This window comes from Peromyscus leucopus, chromosome 14 (genome assembly GCF_004664715.2).
Source record: "Peromyscus leucopus breed LL Stock chromosome 14, UCI_PerLeu_2.1, whole genome shotgun sequence".
Lineage (NCBI taxonomy): Eukaryota > Metazoa > Chordata > Mammalia > Rodentia > Cricetidae > Peromyscus > Peromyscus leucopus.
Window position 1 is genome coordinate 21,647,363 of NC_051075.1, and position 21,322 is coordinate 21,668,684.

Consider the following 21,322-nt stretch of genomic DNA (forward strand, 5'->3'; position numbering starts at 1 on the left):
TATTCCTGAGTCCACTGTAGAAAGCACAAGCACAGGAGATAATTTCACCTGTCTTAGTTTGTACAGTCGTTGGCTTTGAATAAGAACAAAACTGGGTCTGTACATGCTTTGCAATCTTACCTGAGATTACCACAATTTTTGCCTTTTCCCTGGTGTCCAGCATAGCTAAACCTCTAAGGGGCTGAATCCTCTGTCCCTTTCTTGATGAAGACCAAAATAAATAAAGAGATTAAAAGCAACAATGCTATCATAGCCATATATAACAGGTGCTTAAAAATTGGTGATCTGTGGATCACCGGAAAGACTGAAACCACTCCAGTGTCGGAGGGCTATCGGAGTTTTAGAGCCTGAAATGTTTACCCCCTGTCCTATGTCTGATGTGGTGCACGAAGTTGGTGTGTGGTCTCATCTCCACGGGCACTTCGAACTAACAGATTTAGAAATTCCTACGTTTTTGACTAGAGTCACTCCTTAGATCTTTAAACCCAGAGGAGAATTGGAAGTTTCGGTAAAATGGACACGGTGGATCTGCATGATATCCTGTGCTTTCTCTCTCAATACAAACTCCTGTGCTTTAAGCTTTTGTTTAATGATCTGAGGAACCGTCAATTTGTCCTTTCTCAAAGACTGTGAGGAAATAAACTTGCACAAGCGAAACATGGCTTCGAGTTGTGAAACAGCGTTTTTCACAGCACAGTGAGAATAAAAGACTCTAAGAGTTGGGCTTTGTGCTCACGAGGGAGCTAAACATAGGATAATCTGACATGCACACACATGTGACTCACATACCCTGCCTCAGCCAGGAGTAAAACCCAGTCACGTCGTTCATTCTTGAAATGTTTCATCTTCACTGTGTTCTTGGACATCTGGAGTTATCTACTCTTTCATTTGCATATCTCTTCATTCTTTGTTTCTTCTACTCACTCTGTGAGGCGAGAGGTATAGGGACTTGATCATTGCTGTACCCTGGGGCCAAGAACATTGTCCACACATAGGTACTTGGTAAACAAAGTAATTAACACTAGTTACAAAGTACTCAGTTAACAACACCAACAGAGATATTTTTCAACTCAACTTGACTGAAATGTCCACAGTCAAGATGTCTACCAGCTGTGTGGAATCGATATGTATGTAGTGAGAGGATAGACCTAAAGTCCCAGAAACCATGGTTTAACTGTTTGGAACAGAGAACGCCTGGGTTATAGACCGGAGCAGCAGTTTTGAGTTTGAATCTTTTTCTTTACCTAAGCATAGTATTTGGGCAGTGTAAGTGACCACGTCGATGTTTAGAGTCCAAGTGTACAGTTGAAATGCTCTGACAAACTACAGGCTGTTGGAGATGAATAATTTTAAATCCTTCTAGAAAGTTCCCCTCCCTATAACTCTTTGTAGTCCAGACACCCTTCCTCCCTCTACCCAGTCTATTTCAATTTCTATTGCTATTAGATTATCTTTGCTTATTTATAGATTTCAGCATGATTTGCGTTTATTTATGCATGTGGGTGGGAAGAGGGGAATGCCCGGCATGGCCTCGTGTGGAGTCAGAACTGGTTGTCTCCTTCTGTCACGTAGATCCCAGAGACAGAGCTCAGGCTGTCAGGCTGGGTGGCAAGTAAGTGCCTTTAGTCACTGAGGCAGCTGACTGGCCTTGTTCATAGATGTGTGTGAATGGAGTCATGATCCACAACCTCTTTCAATCGCCTTCTTCTGTGCACCAGGCCTGTGAAATCTGTCCATTCTGTTCCTATCAGCAGTGTGTTTCTTCTTACTGCTGAATAGCATTCCATTGTGTTAATATGTCACAGTCTTTCCCCTTGTTGTATGAATCCTTGTGGACTTAAGTCTTAATTTTTCCTGTATAAATATTTGGAAACTACTGGGTCACAATATGCCTTTCTTTGTAAGATAAAGATATCTCAGTTTCTTATTGCTCTGATAAAATATTCTGGTGAAAGTAATTTAAGGAGAAAGGGTTTATTTCAGTTCGCAGTTCAAGGCCCATCGAAGGTAAGTGCGGAGAGCTGGAGCCTGAAGTAGCCGGTCACGTCACATCCACAATGAGGAACAGCAGTGAATTGCTCAGTCTGCTTTCTCCATTTTACACACTCTGAATCTCTGCCCAGGGAATGGTTGTACCCACAATGAAAATGGATCTCATATCAACTAATATCACTAAGATGATTCCCCACAGGAGTCCCCCCTACACAGTCCGAATCTCTGCCCAGGGAACCATTGCACCCACAATGAAAATGGATCTCACATCAACTAATATCACTAAGATGATTCCCCACAGGAATCCCCCCTACACAGTCCGAATCTCTGCCCAGGGAACCGTTGCACCCACAATGAAAATGGATCTCACATCAACTAATATCATCAGGATGATTCCCCACAGGAGTCCCCCCAGAGGCCCACCTTCCGGAAGATTCTAGATTCTGCCAAGTTGACAATTAGCACGAACATAGGAAAAGCTAAACAATTCTTCAAAAATGTACCACTTGGCCCCAAGAATGTCACCTAAGAGCTGCAGTTGCTCTGCGTGGTTGCCAGAGTTCGGTGTTGGTTATTCTTCGTTTTTGCCATTTCAGGACTGTGCAATGGTATTCAGTAGACATTAGTAATTTTCTGATGATTAATGGTGTTTAATTTGTTTTCATTTGCTTGTTAGCCATTTGTATGTCTTTTTTTTTCATTTTTTTGTTCTTGTCTTATTTTGATTTTCATTTATGTATATTTTTGTGAAGTGTTTGTTCAAACCCTTTGCCCATATTTTGACATATTTTTAATGTTGGAATGTAGAAACATCTCTTGATTTATTATTTAACATATTTTAGATTTGTTTTATTCTATGTGTATGTGTGTTTTGTCTGCATGTCTGTCTGTCTGTGCACCACATGCTTGGTGCCTTCAGAAGTCAGAAGAGGAGGTAGATCCCCTGGAACTGGAGTTACAGATGATTGTGAGCCATCCGTGGATGCTGGGAATGAACCTGGGTCCTCTGGAAGAGTAGCCAATGCTCTTCACTGCTGAGCCTTCTTTCCAGCCCCATCTTGACTTATTCGTGATACATTTCTGATAATGAACTCTTATTATTTTCTTCAGTTTTTGTCTTGTATTACAGTTTGGCTCTGTGTTGATAAAGACCAGATTAACAAGTTTTTCAGAGTCTTGGACTGCTGAAAACAAGGAAGAAGCCACATTTCTCAGTTTGCCCATTATTTCAGCAACTGTTTCAAGAGAGAAACGAATTCCTGGGCTGTGTCCTCGGAAATGCTCTCTTTCTCCACAAAACAAGGCAGACAGGTTTGTGAAGGGAAAGCCGCCTGAGGACGGGATCTCTCCGGTGGTTCTGGTTTTTGTTATTTGGGGGTTTTGTTGGGGGAGGGGACCGTGTTGTGTTCTGTTTTCTGGTCTGCTATGCATGAAGCTTGAGAAGGTAGGATTTCAGGAAGGCAGTTAGTAGATACTGAAAGTTACTCTTTTACAACGTTTCAAAAGCAATCATAGACTAAATCTTATGATTATTGCTTCCGTTCTGTTTCAGTTTGGGTTATTCAAATTAATGTTAAACTTTTATGTGTGCAGCCCGATCTGAAATCATTGGGCTTTTGCTCGGTGCAAACACATTATTGGCATTGTTTTATCTGCCTGTGTGTTTCTCATTAACACCTGCGGAGCACCACACTACTCAGAGGCGTATCATTTCCATGATGCGGTTTATCACAAACACAAGAAAATAAAGGTCTGGGTCACTGAAAATGTTATCCATATGTATACTATAGAAAGAAGAAGTTTTGCCTCCATAGACAAAAAATTCCGTATAAGTACAGTAGCAGACACTGACCATGCTTTGTCTACACAGTAGGACACTCTAGCCTAACAAGTGCACCCAGTTAAAAACACTGCCCGCTGAAATATGGTTTATCAAGTTAATATTGAGATGAAAATCATTATGCACTATTATGAAGTTCTTGGATCGTCAATATATGGAACATTGTAGGAATAAAAACTCCAGTCAAGGTTGCTTGTTTAATTTGTAGCTTATAAAGAAAAAATTTTCCATCTCACTCTAGATTATTTTAGTTTTTCAAATGTTTTTTTTTGGGCTACCTTGCTTAGACTACTTAAGTTTGTGAATGAAACAAAATGTAATAATATGATCATAATCATATTATTATGACTGTTATGAAAGAACACAGGAAAAACTCAAAGCTATAAATAAAATAATAAAATGACCCAAACCGGGTCATTTATTCCCATGTTATGGTGTATGAACACAAGTGATTCAGACTTGCCTCGGCGTTCAGTTGTTTGAATGAATGCTTAATCAAGCCAGCTTTATGTTTTGGTGCAGGAACTTGTCTTAAGCTAATCTTTTTCTTTTCTTTTCTTCTTTTCTTTTTTTTGGTTTTTCGAGACAGGGTTTCTCTGCGTAGCTTTGCGCCTTTCCTGGAACTCACTTGGTAGCCCAGGCTGGCCTCGAACTCACAGAGATCCGCCTGGCTCTGCCTCCCGAGTGCTGGGATTAAAGGCGTGCGCCACCACCGCCCGGCAAGCTAATCTTTTTCATTGCAACCTGCAACCTGCAACCTTCCTCATGAGGTAACATGGAGCTTGGGTACTTTGGTTTAATATTTTTATTGCATTATTTATTTATTTATTTATTTTGTGTGCACGTGTGTGGGCGGATGTGGCATGTGCGTATGTGGTGGTCAGAGGAGAGTTTGCGAGAGTTAGAGCCAGCCCTCCATGGAGCAGGTTCCGGGGATCGAACTCAGGTCATTAGGCTTCGTGGCAAGCAGCTCTACCCACTGAACCATCTCCTCAGTTTCAGACTCCTGAGAACTCCACAGCATGTGGGTACAATTTAGTTATCTTTTCTGTCTAGTGAACCATTAACTTGAAATAGAGATTATGGAAGAAAACATAGGAAAGTATTTTTGCAACCTTGGAGTGAACAAAGAGTTACAAGATGAAATACAGAAATACTGAAGTTATACATTGACTTCAGTAGTAGGTGCTATTTATTTATTTACTTATTCGTTTTTATTTTGGCTTTTTGAGATAGGGTCTCACACCATAGCTTTGGCTGCTCTGAATTCACTGTGTAGATCCAAGCTGGCTCTGCCTGCCCAGCGCCGGGACTAGAGGCACCAGCCACGATGCCTGTTTTACTTCAATTGTGTTGTTAACTCCAATTTGAATTAAGCACTATAGCTTTAAAGATTTACCAAGCGGCATGTTGGTATTACTGCCAGGATTCTTCACTGGCAGTTTTAAAGTTAGAGGTTTGATTTTCTTAAATTATTTCATACATTATTTTGTGCTAAGTCTTTTCAGTAGGAACTGGGCCCCAAACGTCATCTACTGCAATAAGTTAATTAATAAATTAATGCTGGCACTCCTCTGAGCCTCACCCGAGGAAGCCTTCGCCATTCCCACGGGTCTGAGGTTTTGGGTCTGACATGGCTGTGCCCATGTTAACGATACACATTCACTCAGGGCTTCCGCTCACCCTAACTGTACACATTTGGAAAGATTCTCTGCTCAATAGATTTGATGTTAACCTAAATGTTTTTCTTCCTGTATACAGTAAACATTTCTTGTCTCTTCAGAATATGAAGGGTTTATAAGTGATCTTTGGGGAGTGTAGCTTGACTCTGAAGGAATGAACAACATGGAGGAACATGAAGGTCATGACCTCGTAACTGACCATCCTTCTAACTGTTCTGTGCTTCTGTATGAGAGACCATTTAGTTGTAAAGTTTTTAGGCGTGTGAGAACATGAAAGGGTTTTGATACATTTATTCAAATCACAAAATTGAACATCAATTTATTACTTCTTAACAGCTTTGAGACCAGAAATAGCCTGTTGGAAAGACCGGCAGTAGAAGTATATCAAAACCTTTTTTAAAAGCTTCTGATGGATGATTTAACTCAACAGACACGTCATTTTTCACTCTTTTTTTTCCTTTGGTGAAAGAACAGTGTTTTTTATTACTTTTCAAAAGTTGTGAAAGAACACAATCTCAGCGCTACACACAGAGAAAGCAAGCTGCGCTTACCAGTCGCCCATGCGGACTTTCTGAGCTCTGCCTTTGTCTCCGCAGTGCAGAATGTCTATATGACTTCACGCGATTTCCTTTTTGTGCATCGGAAAACTGGCTGCCCATGAAACAATTCTCAAAATTACTTCACGTGTCAAGTTAGAGGAAAGGTGGGATGATGAGGAGGGAGGTGTGAAACTCCAGTCACATTAAATAACATGCCTCCTTCCTCATTAATAGTGCATTTAATTAATTAATTATATCTTGGAGACAGCTTGCAGAGGTTTTGTGCAGGACTATCCTGTGAACCAAACAAAATCCATCGTGCTACATTCAGTTGTGCCTACTTCCAAAAGGTCACCTCAGCTGCGCTCCTTGGCTGTTTGCACCTGCTCCTAAAGGGGTGAGGAGGTCGCAAGACCCTTCCCTGAGTATCCACCCTACCCTACACTGTTGTGTGCAGCTCTCTCTATCCATAACTACGAGCGGCCTCGCGGTGGGGAGGGGCTGGAATCTGCAGGCTGGGAAGACCAAGAGAGTGGGGTTCCGTCGGTCCGGCTGTGGGGAAGGAAGTCTTCCTCCCTGCTGGCTAAAGGCTTTCCAGCTGCAGCCTTCTGGGGCATGTGCACCTGTGACCCTGTGAGCAACTCATCGGGGTCTTAGTAAGGCAGCCCAACTCCCCGGTTCCCCAGAGTGAACCCTGGAGGAATCATTCTTCCGCTTGGAAGGAATTTTAGCTGCCCTAGCCCGGGCTGGGCTTGCATTCGCTGTGCAGGGCACTCTGGCCTTGATTCTTCTGTGGTTACCTCCCAAGTCCTGGGATGACAGGTATGTGCCACGCCACAGCCGACGAACGGCGCTCCTTCGAAGCGCGCAGGAGAACCTTTGCCCCGACTTCATTCTGAGAAATCCCGAAACCACCAACTATCAGAGGCTCCGACCTTTGTTTCCTCGTTTTACAGCTCGCACAGTTACGACTTGCACAGGCTTTGCTGCTGCTTAAAATTACAGTAACTATTTCCGGCCAGTAGGTATGTTTTACCCATTGGCGTCGTCACAGGCCTAACATATTGAGAGCACATGTCATTTAATGTGCGGGAAGAGAGAAGGAAGGAAGTACAAGAGCGATTGGGCTGTTCGAAGTGCACAGTTGTACATGCTCCCAATTCCCCTCTCAGGCCGAGGAGGTGGGCTTCCGCCCCTCCATCTGCGTTCCGGATGTTTGGTTGCCAGGCAACAGGCAAGCGCCGGCCAGACACCTGCGAAGGGGTGCGGCCCTGGGTCCCAGAGCCTGGGTGCTGGCCCTAAGCGGCGCCTGCGCAGACCGGGCCGACCGGCCGCCGGGAGAGAGTGGGAGGGCGTGGTCGCCCAGCCGGGCTGCTGGGACTAGACGGCATCCCACGGTCGCGGTGCCGTGGAGCCCGGGCTCCGTCCCTCCCTCCAGGACCGCGCCGAGGGCGCTGGGCTGCGCTCGGGAGGAGGCATCCCCTGGCCGGCCCGGGGCTCCCACGTCACAGTGGGATGTTGGTCACACGTTCCGTATTTTTTGCGGGGAGGGAGAGGCGATCATTAGAGACTCAGCCGCCACGCGTTCCCCAAGCTCCCCACGGGAGTCAGAGGAGAGCGAGCCTCCCTCCCAGCGGGCCCGGAGAGCGGAGAACCCACCGCCCAACCTAGGACTCCGGAGGAGGCCTCTTACCCGACGTGCACCGGGCGTCATTTGCATATCCCTAGAGGTTAATATCCCACGGATCCACGCTGCCAGCGCGACTTCTGTTCGGTAGCCCAGGTCACGAGCCTAAAATACATATGATTCTGGTGAAAAACTTCCTTTCCGCTTTCTCAGAGCCCGGGAACACACGGGGGGGGGGGGGGAGGGTAAAGTCACCCTAACTGTAAAATTCTTAAGTCCTTGGCCCTTATATAGCCCGCAGAGAGAACTGGAAGTCGTGCTCGCTTCGGCAGCACATATACTAAAATTGGAACGATACAGAGAAGATTAGCATGGCCCCTGCGCAAGGATGACACGCAAATTCGTGAAGCGTTCCATATTTTGCAGCAGCTGCTACACTATTTTACAAACAGGGAGATTGACCGAAGTAAGAACTGCACAACCCTTGACCTCTTCCTTTTGCAGCGTCTCCTCCCGTCACAGCCTCCCGCATCCCCAGGGCAACACAAGCACGCCACTCTGAAATGCCCGGATTTATTCGTGGATTTGGACCCGAGTGCTTGCTGCCGTCCGCTGAGCAGCCCTGGCTCGAGTTCCCTCCAGGCTGCATGCCGAGACGGAGGGAGGCCTTGGGAAAACAGATCCCAACGGCTGGCTGGCTGGCTGCTTGGTAGCTGCTGCACACTCTGGGCTGCAAAACCAGGAGGGAGTGTCGGGATGCTTCCCTGTGGGGCCTCACCCAGGCATCAGTGGAAATCCAGAAAAGATTCATAAGCCAGGAAGTCTTCTAAGTGAAAATGTTAAACTTCCCGGGGCCTCCGGGTTTGGGTTAAGGAAGGAAAATTCGAAGTCGGTTTCCGAATTTAAGGAAAGGTACATTGTTGCATTCTTTTCACTTGCAGTGTTCCCAGTTCGGGTGAAATTCATGCCCATTTTATAACGGCCGTAGACAATTTCAACCTTGAGCGCAAAAACAAAGTACTTTAAGACCACAGACTAGTAATTGAAGTCCAGAGTGCAAAATATGGAACGCTTCACGAATTTGCGTGTCATCCTTGCGCAGGGGCCATGCTAATCTTCTCTGTATCGTTCCAATTTTAGTATATGTGCTGCCGAAGCGAGCACGACTATGTGGTCTCTCCGCGGGCTATATAAAGGCTAACGACTTATAAATTTTTCAGTTAGGGTGACTTTATCCGCGCGTGTTCGCGGGCTCTGAGAGAGTGAAAAGGAAGTTTTTTCACCAGAATCGCGTGTTCAGGTTCGTGACCTCTATTGAACGCAGGTCGTGGCAGCGTGGACCCTTGTGGGTTACCTCTGGTGACATGCAAATGAGCGCCCGGTGCACGTCGGGTAAGAGGCCGGCGAGCCCTCTTCGCTTAAGTAGCGCAGTGAGTTCTCCGCTCTCTGCCCGCGGGGCATGCCGGGATCGCGCGCAGTTTAGCCTCCCGAGCACTGAGCCGCGGAGGGGCTAGCCTCGGACCGCACAGCTCTCTCACCAGTGCGTGGTGGTTTCGCCGCTTGAAAGTTCCGGTGATGAGAACTTCGAAAACAGACACCAGGGAACAAAACCATGCCCAACTACCCGACCATTAGGAAATATGGAAATGTTACTAGCAGTCCTTTATGTCGCCTACTGCCATCAAGGGCTAACCTAGGCTCGCATAGTGTCTGATGACGATGCGCTGGGATTTCTGTTTTCCAGTGGTCATTATTCGTTTCTTTTTAGGCTGTGGACTTACTGAGGAAATGCCTTGTTGTGGGTATGCCCCAGACGCGGCCCATGGTGGTGTTACGGATTTGGTCCATAGTGTATGCTGCTTATTTGCTTTATTCGCCCTGTTTCTTGAAAATGTATAGTGAGGCATAGAGGCGGAGATTCTGATGACTTTTATGTTTAAATTTTGTATGCAGTAGTGATGGTCGGGCGTGTACTTGGTCGTGCATCTCGACAGGAGCATGTGATGCTGACATGTGAATAAGGAAGTGTGACATCGGCAGCATCCTGACACCTCCAGTCTCAAGCCTTTCCAAACCTTCCACCTAATGGTTTTAGGCACTAAAGAACATTTCCCAGGTAGACGGCCTGGGGGTATGGTTGTATTTAACCCTTGGTTCATGAGTTAGTAAGGATGCTCTCTGATGGTCAACCTCTGTGCTTCCTGCGAGAGAATTAAGAGGAAGAAAGGCAAAGAAAAGGACAAAAGGAGCGTTGATTCGGAGTCTCTGGATCACTGGATTCCTTATCCAGGTGTTTTCCAAAGTGCAGTTCCCTGAGCTAACAAATCATCTTCCTCAGGCAAGGTTGAAGTTGTGTTTCCTCGCCGAACGGTTCTTCTGGAGCCCTGCAGTGCTGGTTCTGAGTCCTGGTCTCCAGGGCTGCCGCCCTACAGCCAGCAGTGTAGACTTTTGTAGGCTCCAGTGGACAAGCAGAAACAGCCTGTCTTCCCCTCCCTACCCTCCGCTGGAGTGATTCTTGCCTGGATATTTTCCACACGTTGTTTCCGGTCAGTCTATACGTTTACTGAAAGACTCACCCAGTGAGCGAATCTGCCGGGGTCAAACTCCACGTCTGGGATTTCCTTCCCTTCTGTCCCGTTACACGGCTGCCTTTGTGGTTGTTTTCCAAGGCTCTTGACTTTCCCTATGGTCTTTTTCGATTTCTCTTCCCCATCCCGCACTCCTGTCTACACCGCACACATGACTAACTCAACATGTTTACTTAGTTCATCTCGGGCTTTTGTTATTATATATTATGCTCATCTCTTACACTGCACATTTGCAACACTCAGACACTTAACTCCTGCTAAACTCAAGACATTTAAGTTCCCACATTAAGGTTTTAATTTTAAAAATCTTGTTCTTTCACCCTTGATTAAGTATATGTGAATCTCCAATCTTTTGGGAGGGAAATACTGTTTTTGTTTTTCTTCAAGACAGTTTCTCCATGTAGTTTTGACGCTGGTCCTGGAACTCAGCCTGTAGACCAGGCTGGCCTCCAACTCATAGAGATCCTCCTGGCTCTGCCTCCCGAGTGCTGGGATTAAAGGCAGGCACACCACAGCTGTTTTGTTTTTTAATCAAATCTTTTAATCACATTTAGGAAAGCGATGCGGTAGGCGTCTTTTAAAGTGACTGTAATCTTGAGTTAAGATTTGCTTTTGTGAGAATGGTAAGTTTAATAGGTGTGATTAACAATTTAGCTTTAGCAGACATTTATTTGAAGGATTTTCTCAGATCAGATTTTTTTTTTAAAATAAGGAAACATTTTATTTTTGTATTCTGGAACATTTGGACTCTATTGTTAGTAAATATTATTGTTGTAATAATCTTAATTGTTCACATAAACAGTAATTCTGTTGTTTTACTGAAAAATAGCTACTTAAGCTGAGCGGCAGTGGTGGTGGTGGCGGCGGCGGCAGCTCACGCCTTTAATCCCAGCACTTGGGAGGCAGAGGCAGGTGGATCTCTGTGAGTTCAAGCCAGCCTGGGCTACAGAGTGAGATCAGGACAGGCACCAAAGCTACACAGAGAAACCCTGTCTCGAAAAACCAAACCAAACCAAAAAACAGCTACTTGAAACTATTTAGCTTAGTGGGTAATTTAACCAAACTGTGGTACATCTTGGAATCAATGACCTTTTGGATCTAATGAGATGTATTCTACGTTCCCTGAACAATATTGATACTGATCCTGTCAATGTTTGAGGCCAGCTCCGCTTCTCTTCCTCCGCACCACTGAGCGTCAGTAAGTCAATACTTTCTCCAGTAGGTTACCCAGGAGGGGAAAGACTGTACACCTATCATTTTACAGCCGGACTTCTGAGCCTTCCTCCAGCCACAGCAGCAGAGTACCCACTGATCTAGAAAGTCCATTTTGCTGTTTTTCTTAAACGGAAAAGGACGTTCTGTGAGTTGACACTCTTTATAAACAACGACCACGAAAACCTAACATCCAGCACAAGGTATTTCCTGCCCAGGAATTTTGTTCTCGTTTAAGAGAGAAGGAATTCAACCCCAATTCTCACGTCCTCTTTAGCAGGGAGAGTTGAGTCCCTTGAAATCGCCGCGCCTCTGACAACTCGGGGTGAAATGGAGGAGCTCAAGCTGGGAGACAGGTGCTCAACCTGGGTTCCGGGTTGTAGCCGTGGGAACTTTGGACACACCAGTGCAGGAGGCAGCCTGTGGAGGTTCTGATTTCCTTGTCCCGCGTGGGTCGCGAGTTTCTGTGAGGTCTTTTTGCGTAGTCGTGGGTTCTCCTGGAACTCTCAGCCTCTGTAAGGTTTGCTTGCATCTGGCAATGATCTTTCTTTCTCTCCTCTCTTCTTTCAGATGCACTGTGTAGCAGGTCTGGCTTGTCTTGAATTCTCCACCAAGCCCATTCCTCTGCCTTTCCTTTCCTCCTCCCCTCCCTCTTTATGGCCATATTTGAGAAGACTCCAGTGGTCATGAAGGACTCCTGGAAAGAACTATAAGGTTTTTTTTTTTTTTTTTTTTTTTTTTAAGGTATACCAATTTATTTAATTTCTGGTGTCTAATTCCATAAACTAAAACATGCTGGAGGACCACTTCCCAAACTTGCCTAGTAATAGAGTCCTTGACTCAATTTCTGACAGCTTCTAGAGGTTTGATCTATTGTAGTCATTCAAAGAATGATCCAGTATATCTCCCAGATGATCTGTGTTTTTAAAAGCTACTTTTAGGGTCTAGAGAGGGATGGCTGAGTAGTTAAGAGCACTTGCTGCCCTTTCAGAGGACCCAAGTTCAGCTCTCAGTACCGGCGTGGTGGCCACACACACTGTGAACATACACAAGAGTAAAAAAATAAGAAGGTTTTTAAATGCCTTGATTTATGGCTGTCTTTATTCTGTTAGTGTAAAAACTTGATAAAACAATGGCCATTTTGGAACATAATTTTCGGAACCTGAATTTGTACTCCTGGGCCATGGCCACTCATGTTTGGCTCTTGACTCCGTCTTCAATCCCTTGAGCTGAGAGCTGTGTTTTTCCTTTGACACTAGTGTGAGATATTTTTTGTGTGTAGAGTTTTCTCATAGTAAGCAGTTCCCTTAATTCGTAGCAAATGTTTCACTGAAGGTGCCGGAGGATTGGGGGAAGCCGCCAGAGACGAACACCTTTAATTTCTTGGAGTTACGCTAGACTATCTTGTGCATAAACTCACCGTTCCCCCTCTTTCTTGTTTCAGAGGAGAGGTGACCCTTGTGTGTGGAAAATGCGTGGGTGGGAAGCTTCCTTGTCTGGAATGTGATATCTAATTCCAACTCCACGGGAGCTGTTTTACAACTATGTAAGTTGAAGGTAAATTACAGCAATACGAAGTCGTATTCTTTATGGACCTCTAGATGCCGGCCTGACCTTCAGCTGACCTCCCTGAAAGAAGCTGGTTTCGCCGTCACCTCCTCGCACCTCCATCTCAACGTTCCTTTAGTCTACATAATTCTAAAATGGTCTCCTTTGAATCGGCTGTAACACCTACCATGTGTCTCTTTTGATTAATATATAACATAAAATCTCTGATGCATTTTATTGATCCACACAAGAGGCATGTTTTTAATTAAGAAATAGTTTTATATAAATTCAGAGTTCTTCCACTGAGTTTCCCAGTGGATTCAGCTAACAAAACAGAGTATATTTTTAATCAGAGAAAGTACAGTTTCTGTTCTAATTAAAGCTCAGACATATTTTTCTTCGTTTCTAAATGACAATAGAAATTTGATGACTTTATCATTTACGTATTCTCTGTTAATTTACAGTTTGTTTTGTGACTGTTGAATCAGTCTTCACTGTTGATAGTAATAACTGGGAATTTGTTGTTACGATTTATTGAGTAAACTCTATGACTAATGATTTTTAGAGATATAGTCCCTGTTGTGTAAAATCCTTGAGGAAAACTTACCTTTCTATGACTTTCATCTGCTTCAGACTCAATCAGGTAGGGATGTTATGCTCACTAGCAAGGACCTCTAAGATACCAGAGTTGCTAAGTTTAGGGGCTTCTGTTTACTCTTCACCTTTTTTTAAAAAAAAAATTTTTTAAATTTACTTTTATTTCATGTGCATTGGTGGTTTGTTTGTGTATATGTCTGTGTAAGAATGTCGGGTCCCCTGGAACTGGAGTTACAGACAGTTGTGACCTGCCATGAAGGTGCTGGGAATTGAACCCAGGTCCTGTGAAAGTGTGGGAGTCCAGCTCTGACCTGTCAAAGGGTTCTGTGTGGGAAGAGAGGAATGAGGAAGTATTAGATAGAAATACAGGTGGAGATAGAGAGAAAAGACAGATACAGGATAGCTTCAGGAGGGCCCTGGGTCAAAAACCAACCAGCCGCCTAGAGATTTATTCTAATGGGCTTTTTATACGCTGCCAAGGGGGAGGCAAAGGGACTTCCACAAAGATCAACCCACAATATACAGCCAAGTGTAGACCCTTCAAAACACCTGGTAACCACACCCCTGGCCAAATCATCCTATTATGCAGCCCAGCTAGGTAAAGCAAGCTCAGATTCTCTGACCTTGAGTAAGGCCTTACTAGGGGGCCTCTGTGGGCCCCCACACATGAGCAGTCAGTGCTCTTAACTGCTGAGCCATCTCTCCAGCCCTAATTCTTCACCTTTGACTGCAATTTTGGGACTTTATGTGTGCATTTTTATCATTCAGAAAGGTATTTGCCTCTTGGTGAACATGTAATACTTTCCTAAAACCAGGTCATGCTACTAACTTAGGCTGTGAAATATCCTAAAGGAACCCCATTCTCGTTGATTTAAATTATTTAGATTCTAAATCTCCTGAATTATGATCTATTCTCAGTTTATGAGATATATAAGTAAATACTCCTATAATTCTTTTATCTTAGTTAGGGTTACTATGGCTGTGATGAAACATCATGACCAAAGGCAACTTGGGAGGAAAGGGTTTATTTCACTCACAGTTCCATATCAACATCTTTAAACGCAGTGAGGACAGGAACTCAAGCAGGGCAGGGACCTAGAGGAAGGAACTGATACAGAGGCCATGGAGGAATGCTGCTTACTGGTTTGCTCCCCATGGCCTGCTCAGCCTGCTTTCTTATAGAACCAAGTGAAAGACCCCCGCTCCATTATGAGGACATGGGGCGTTGGGCCGATGAAATGTCCCCCCCAATAACTTAGCCTAAGAAACGCCATTCTGAAGGAATCAGAAAAACAGGAGTTCACAGCCGTAGCCAGCCACCCGGCCTTGAGAGAGATAACTATGGCCAGCCATCCGGCCTTGAGAGAGATAACTGTGGTCAGCGGCCTTGGGAGAAAGACAGTTGAGTTAAATTAGGATATTTTATGGCGGGCCCCTGGCCTTGAGGAATAAGCAGCTGGCCTGGGCAAGGCCAGATCAGCCACACACATACGACCCCAAGTTCACCCTGGCCTTCTTTGAAACAACCAATAGGGACCCTGTAACTATGCTTCTTGCTTCTGTAACCGCGCCTCTGCCCTGGAATCCCATAAAAAGTCCCCTTTGCCCTAGGAAGGGGCGCAAGTCCTCCGAGAGACTTCGCCCCGGGTACCCGTGTATCTAATAAACCCTCTTGCTTTTGCATCTGATCGGTGGTTTCGGTGTGTTCCTTGGGTTTGGGGTCTCTCCTGAAGGAAGATCTCCTCTGGGGGTTCTTTCACAAGGACCACCAGCCCAGGGGGGCCCCTACCCACAATGGGCTGGGCCAGGCCCTCTGCTGTCAATCGCTAATTAAGAAAAAGCCCTTCAGGGTTGCCTACAGCCTGACCTTATGGGGACACTTTCTCAATTGAGGCTCCCTCCTCTCTGATGACTCTAGCTTGTGTCAAGGTGACAAAACTGGCCAGCACATCCTTGAAAATAAGGATCTAGAAAATTTTCAGAAGTTGTTCTAGTTTTGAAAGTATTCTCCCCACCCCTTTTATTGAAAAATAGATTGTTTTCCTCATATATAATGTATCTTGATTATGGTTTCTCCTCCCTCTACTCTCCCAGCTCTTCCCCACCTCCCCTTCCACAAAGATCAACTCAATTTCTGTCTCTTATTAGAAAATAGGATTCTAAGAGACAATAATAAATATAATATAGTATAATATAATATAATAAAACAAAAACTAACACATTGGAATTGGATAAAACAAACAGAAGTGAGGGAAACCTGCTCCCTCTTTTCCCCCCAGGGTACTCATGAGCAGGGAGAAATGAGGAATATGTAGATAGAAATATAGAGGAGAGAGACAGATAGAAACCCAGGATAGCCCCGAGAGGCCCTGGATCAAAACCCACCAGCCCCTTCTGTCTCTACTAAAGGGCTTTAAAAGGCATGCCAAGGGGTGGAGCAAAAGACCTGCCACAGCACAGCCAAGTGCAGACCATCCCAGGTACCTGGTGACTATGCATGTGGTCCAGCCATCCCCTAATGCAGCTCTGCTGTGTAAAGCAAGCTCAGATCTCATTAGGAAGCTTTTGTGGGCTCCCACACAGCAGGAAAAGAGCCCAAGAAAATACACAAGAAGCAGAGATGCACTCATTCGCACACTCAGGAATCCCATGAAAACACTAAGCTAGAAGCCATATTATATATGGGAAGGACCTGTAAAGAAGATATATAATAATGATATATATATATATATATATATATAATATATATATATATAAAGAAGAGAGAGAGAGAGGATAAAAAATAAATAAGTAAAATAAAATAAAAAAAGATAAATTTAAAAGAAAAGCAAGAGCCCTGATGCAACATTATGAGACTGAGACCCTCCAAAGATACTGTTAAGTGTGTGTTCTCTCGGCCATCTACTGCTGGGCAAGCAGCCTATCCTTAGGAGTAGTTTGCTTCCCCAGTGAGGCTCCCTTGGAGAAAATGAAATTTTCATTTGCAAGTGGTTAGCAAGTGGAGATTGCCTCTGGGTTAAGGATGGGCTTGTGTCGACTCCTCCCTTTATAGAACCCTAGCTGGTGCAGATCTGTGTATGCCCTGTGCATGCTACCTCAGTCTCCAGGAGTTCATATGTGCATCAATCGCATTGATTTAGAGGGCTTTGTTCGAGTATGTTGTGTATTCATTTTCATTCTGCTCTAGAAAGTCTTTGATTTCTTTCTTAATTTCTATCTTGACCTATTTTTCACTCAGTGAAGAGTTGTTTGATTTCTATGAGTTTGTAAGCTTTCTGATGTTGACATCCAGCTTTAATCCATAGTGGTCAGATAGGATACAGGGTATTATTTCCATTTTCTGCTCATCAGAAAATTTCAATTTATCTGTTGAGACATGCTTTTTGTCAGAGTACAGTACATGGTTAATTTTGGAGAAAGTTCCACGAGGTACTGAGAAAAAGGTATATTTTTTTGTGTTTGGGTGAAATATTCTGTAAATATCTGTTAGGTGAATTAGGTTTATAACATCAGTTAGCTCCAGCATTTCTCTTGTTTAGTTTTTGTCTGGATGACCTGTCCATTGCTGAGAGTGGGGTACTGAAGTTTTCCACTATCGATGTATAAGGGTCAACATGTGATTTAAGCTGTAGTAATGTCTCTTCTACAAAGTTGGGTGTCCTTGTGTTTGATGCACAGATGTTAAGAATTAAAATGTCATCTTGGTGGATTTTTCCTTTGAGTATGTAGTGTCCTCCATCTCTTCTGATTAGTTTTGGTTTGAAGTCTATTTTGTCAGATACTAAAATGGCTACATCAGCTTACTTCTTAGGTCCATCTGCTTGGAAAATCTTTTTCCATTCTTTTTCTTGAAGTGATGTCTACCCTTGATATTAAGGTGTGTTTCTATGCAGTAGAAGGATGAATCCTGTTTTTGCATCCATTCTGTTAATCAGTGTCTATTGGGTGTGTGTGGGGGGGCAGGAATTGAGACCACTGATTCTGAGAGTATCAATGAGAATGTTTGTTAATTCCTATTTTTTTTTTTTTTTTGCTTTTGTGGTGTGTGTGTGTGCGTGTGTGCGTGCGTGTGTGCGTGCGTGCGTGTGTGTATTTTCCCTCTTATGATTTGCTGCTCTGGGTTATTTTTTTTCTTGGATGTCATTAACCTCTTTAAGATGGAGTTTGCCTTCTATAGGGCTAGATTTGTTGATAGATATTGCTTAAATTCATTTTTTTTCATGGAATGTCTGCTTTTCTCTGTCTATTGTGATTAAAAGTTTTGCTGGTTATAATAGTCTGGACTGGTATCTGTGGTCTCTTAGAGTCTGTAGAACTTTATTCCAGTCTTTTTTGGCTTTTAGAGTCTCCACTGAGAAATCAGATGTTATTCTAATTTTTTTCCCTTGTAGCTTTTTAATATTCTTTCTTTGTTCTGTATGTTTAGTGTTTTGATTATTATATGCATATGTGAATTCCTTTTCTGGTCTAGTTTACTGGTGTTCTGTGTGCTTCTTGTACCTTGATAAGTATCTCCTTTAGGTTAGTGAAATTTCCTTCTATGATTTTGTTGAAAATATTTTCTGGGCCTTTGACCTGACTTTCTTCTCCTTCCTCTGTTGCAAGGTATTGGGTTACACTGTGCAAAGTTATGTCACTCTGATTGGTTTAATAAGAAGCTAAATGGCCAATAGCTCGGCAGGAGGTATATGTAGCAGGGACTTCTGGACAGAGAGCTCTGGGAAGAAGAGAGCAGAGTGGCCAGCAGGGTGCAGAGGAAGCAGGATGGGCAGTGCAGAGTAAAAGTAACCAAGCCACGTAAAAGAACATAGATTAAAAGATATGGGTTAATTTAAGTTATAAGAACTAGTTAGGAACGAGCCTAATCTAAGACTTTGCATTCATAATTAATAATAAGTCTCTGTGTCATTTTTTTGAGCTGACGGCCCAAAGGAAAGTCTGACTACATTCTTCTATTCCTATTATTCTTAGATTTGGTCTTTTCATAGTGTCCCAGATTTCCTGGATGTTTGATGCCAGGAGTTTTTTAGTTGTAACATTTTCTTTGTTCGAAGTATTCATTTCTTCTAATGTGTCTTCACTGACTGAGAGTCTCTCTTCCATCTCTTGCATTCTATTGTTGAGGCTTGCCTCTGAGGTTTCTGTTCAAGTTCCTAAAGTTTTCATTTCCAGATTTGCCTCAGGTTGGGTCTTCTTTATTGATTTTATTTCCACTTTCAGGTCTTGCACTATTTTATTCATTTCTTCCCACTGTTTGAGTTTTCATAGATTTCTTTAAGGGATTTATTAATGTCCTCTTTAAGGACTTCTATCCTATTCATAAAGGCCATTTAAGTCCTTGTCTTGTATTTCAGCTATGTTACGACACACAGGGTCTACTGTGGTAGAAATATTGTCCTGGCTGTTATTGATTGTGTTTTTATGCTGGTATGTAGGCATCTGGGTTAGTAATTTTAGATGATGATCTCTGGTCTTGTCTTTGTTCTGTGTGTGTCTTGTTCCTTGGTTTCTGTTGCCCCTTCTGGTGGCTGTGTGTTGTCTGGTACGTAATTCTGAGATCCTGATAGGTATGGGGGTTCTGGGTAAAATGTGTGTCTAGGTATTGGGAGCTCACACGTAGGAATGGGATGGGCTGAAGGGGGTCATGGGGGTCTACAAACAGGGGGAACTTAGGATCTGCTTAGTTCCATGGCAGTAGGGACTGAGGGAAGGCCACCACAAGTAGTCTGCTACAGAGCTGGGGACGAGACTAGGGGATTGGATCTGGAGGAGAGGAGAGGAAGTGACCATCTGAAGCTCATCTACCTGCTTCTTTGGTCTGCCCACTTCTCTGGCAGGCTTCCGTCATCTTTGACATTCTGTGTCCTGGGGTTCACGGTAATTCTCACTGGAGAACATTTCCATAGGACTAGTGGGTTGGGGATGGATAATGTCTTTGGCGTTTCGTGTTGTTTGTAGTTTTGCAACGTGACATGGACATGTGGATTTCTTTCATTGTTTGTGTGCCAGATATGAGATTCTAGCCTGCCTCAGGCTGAGCCGGTGCTACAGGGAGGGCAGGGGCAGGCAGGACCCTGGGAAGCCTGCCAGGCAAAGGCCATGCGGACTGTGTGTCTAGGGCTAGGCCTGGGAATGTGGAGGTTGTGCAAGCCGACTTGATTCTGAGGGAACTCACCGGGGAGACCGGCTCTGGAGCATCTCGGCCAGAGCTAATAAGCCTTGTCGGGTGGATGGTGCTGTTAGGTGAGGTTCTGGGAAGTTCACCAGGCAAAGCCAGTGCAGTGCAGAGGCTGTTATGATTATGAAGCATTTCTTAAAAATCACAACTAAGATCAGTCAGATAGGTTTTTAGTGGTTCTTTAAAATGCATTTAGAGTAGACACACAAATTATGTTTTACAAAGCCATGGTCCTTTTTATCTTGATCTACTTTTTTTCTATGACATCTGCACCTTATAATATATATATGTATATATATATATCTCACATATATACATATATATGTATATATACACATTTATAATACACACACACACACACACACACACACACACACACACACACACACACTTCTTCTCTTACTAGACTAAAACTTCCGAAGGTCAAGACTTCATCTGTGTTGTTGACTACTGCATTTCACCTCCCTGTAACAAACTGCTGCAGTCTGACCTCAAGCCTATCTGAATCCATTAATGCATAGTAAAGCCACACAATAGCAACAGCATAAGATTTCCATGAGTCTGTCCTATTCGCTCCATGGCAGAGTACCCTGTGCCCACATGGGGGTCATGTCAGAAGTAACTTCTGCACCCCAGGGTGCTCTCCTATGGCCCTTCAGCACAAACAGTACTACCAGAGGGCTGCTGTGTGTTCTCAGTGTCTCAGGAAGATGTTGAACGGTTTCTGTTTTTAACTTGCTCATTTTATCTTAGCCACCTCTGTACCGGCCAGGACTTACTCTGGATGTGGCACCACCAACCCATATTCTGAGTCTGAATTCTCTCTTTCCTCAGCAGCCCCGCTTGGTCTCTGTAGAAGATCACCTCTGTGCTCTGTAAGATTACTGCGAAGCCTCACTGCTTCTGTGAGTGGCTCTGACATTCCTGGATGCACGTGTGTGGGAGTTACTTTCTAGTGAAACACTTCTCTTTCATTAACCCCGCCCCCATTTCCTCACCTCTCCTGTCATCTCAGCTCATTCACAGGCTGAGACTTTTGCTTCTAAGCGAATATAAAGCTTAAGCTTAAATTTAAGCTTTAGCTCTACCAGAAAAATGGTGGCTGGTCTCATTATTAAATTATTATCCTTATCATTTTTGTATGTGCATGTTCAGCTCGAGTGTTTTTCCTCAGGAGCCATCAACTTTGTTTTTCTTTTTTTAAATTTCTTTTTTAAAAATAATTTATTTATTTTTATTTTACTTGCATTGTTTTGCCTGCATGTATGTCTGTGTCATGGTGTCAGATCTTGTTGTTACAGACAGGTGTGAGCTACCATGTGGGTGCTGGGAATTGAACCCAGGTCCTCTGGAAGAACAGTCAGTGCTCTTAACCGCTAAGCCATCTCTCCAGCCCTTTATTTAATTTATCTATCTATCTATCTATCTATCTATCTATCTATCTATCTATCTATCTATCTATCTATCTATCTATCTATCTATCTATTATGTGTTACGGGTGTTTGGCCTGCATGTATGT

General features: G+C 43.8%; 2 non-coding genes across 2 annotated transcripts; one reads left to right on the forward strand and one right to left on the reverse strand.

Moving 5' to 3' along the window:
• Positions 1 to 7,996: 7,996 nt before the first annotated feature.
• On the forward strand, positions 7,997 to 8,103 carry LOC114693420. Its single transcript, XR_003734542.1, has one exon. It is a non-coding gene; the product is annotated as a U6 spliceosomal RNA (small nuclear RNA).
• A 634-nt stretch (positions 8,104 to 8,737) lies between these two features.
• LOC114693421 lies at positions 8,738 to 8,844 on the reverse strand. The gene has a single exon (XR_003734543.1). It is a non-coding gene; the product is annotated as a U6 spliceosomal RNA (small nuclear RNA).
• Positions 8,845 to 21,322: the final 12,478 nt, after the last annotated feature.